Source organism: Lathyrus oleraceus, chromosome 2 (genome assembly GCF_024323335.1).
Source record: "Lathyrus oleraceus cultivar Zhongwan6 chromosome 2, CAAS_Psat_ZW6_1.0, whole genome shotgun sequence".
NCBI lineage: Eukaryota > Viridiplantae > Streptophyta > Magnoliopsida > Fabales > Fabaceae > Lathyrus > Lathyrus oleraceus.
The window spans coordinates 74,473,025-74,475,200 of record NC_066580.1 but is presented as its reverse complement, the minus strand read 5'-3'; positions in this window follow the sequence as shown (position 1 = coordinate 74,475,200).

Sequence of the window (2,176 nt, the reverse complement as noted above, 5' to 3'; positions counted from 1 at the left end):
AATGCTCTAAAGATGTCAAATTATTTCAAATGTACATGAAAAGTGCTTTCCTTAATGGTTATATAAATGAAGAAGTGTATGTTTCACAACCTCCCAGCTTTTAAAATCATGAGTATCCTAACCATGTATTTAAACTAAAACGAGTCTTGTATGGTCTAAAACAAGCCCCTAGGGCTTGGTATGAGTGGCTTAGCAAGTTCTTACTTGAACAAGGATACTATAAAGGGAAGGTTGATACAACACTTTTCATAAAACATCAAAGAAAACATATTTTTCTAGTTCAAATTTATGTTGATGACATCATATTTGGTTCTACTAACATGCAATTGGTCAAAGAATTTTCAAAGCTAGTGCATGGAGAATTTGAAATGAGTCTAATGGGAGAGTTGACTTACTTTCCCGGGCTTTAAATCAAGCAGCTCAAAGAAGGGGCGTTTGTGTGTCGAACAAAGTACTGCCAATAGTTGCTTAAACGCTTCTGAATGGTAGATACAAATTCAATCGATACTCAAATGCCCACTAATGAGAACATGGACAAAGGTGAAAATGGTAAGGATGTTGACGTCAAAAGGTATAGAGGTATGATCATATCTCTCTTATATCTTAAAACATCCATGCCTGACATTATGTTTAGTGTGTACATGTGCCCTCGATATCAATCCGCTTCTAAGGAATAAAATTTAAAAGTTGTAAAACGCATTCTTAGATACCTTCATGGTACATCTAAGTATGAGCTTTGGTTTTCCAAAGGTAGCGATTGTAGTTTTGTTAGTTACTTCGATTCTGATTTTTTTTATTGTAAATCAGATAGAAAAAGTACTAGTGGAACTTGCCACCTATTTTCAAACTCCTTAGTTAGTTGTCATAGAAAAAAGCATATCTCCGTTGCTTTATCATCTGCCGAGGAGGAATACATCGCAGTCGGTAGTTGTTGTGCTCAAATTTTATGGCTCAAACAACAACTACTTGACTTCGACATTAAACTTCAACGTATTCCGATAATATACGATAATACTAGTGCGATTAACCTAACCAAAAATCCAGTGTTGCAATCTCCTACTAAACATATAGAGATACGTGACCATTTCCTAAGCGATCATGTTGAAAAAGGTGATATCATTTTTGAACATGTTGATAGCAAAAATCAATTTGCCGACATTTTTACAAAACCTCTTGCGAATGAGCCGTTTTTCAATATTCGAAGGGAATTGGGAATTCTCGATATCTCAAATATTTCCTAAAATATTTTGTTGTATGCACTCTTTACACTTGTTTCCACTTTCCTCCAAAAGTTCTATTTCATGTGTGTGCATCCTCTGTCTCTTATCCTATGAGGTAATATCGTTTCACTTATCTCTTTGTTCATAAATTTTTATATAATATGTTGCTTATCTATGTCTTTTTTATTTTATTGCATGTTTATGTTCCAAAAATGTGTGATATATTTGATGTATGATACATTTCATGTTTCTTCAATTCCAAAAATTTCATTGATTACCCATGTGTGTTTCAATATATATGTTATAATGACTTCATGTTATTATTTCATCATCATATATATTTTATGTTGTTATTTCTTCATATTTAAAGTATTTTTGATGCTATTAGTGTTTGAGCATGTTATTAATTTACTCTTGCATACTATTAGTGCTTGATTCTATTTATGTTTATGCATTCTTCACTTTAAGGTAATTCTATGTGAGTGTATGTTATCATTGATCAATTTATATTTGCAACGAATCTGAGTGTTATACATGTTGTTGTGTATTTTACATGACGCTTATCAAGTTTTGTGCCTTTGTCTATTTTTGGTGTAGTCAAATGGGGAGAAGTTCATGCAAGAACGAATTCTAAGATGCACATATTCAAAGGGAGCCATGATCAAGACAACAAATATGTCGTATGTTTACCATCATAAAAAGGGAAAGTATGTGAGTGCACTATACTTTTAGGAATGTTTTGAATGATGTTAAAACTATGACACTTAGTATTTGTGTACATTGGACCTTTCTCTATATATTTAGATGTGCATTTTCATCTTAGGACACTTAAAAACAGGTTAGAAACATCTTTACATGTTAAAAGTTGAGTTTTATGTGAATAACCATGCTAGAGGTTGAAACATCTGTGTTACGGGTCGACACATACTGAAGGATTTTTAAAATCAAAGTTTTTT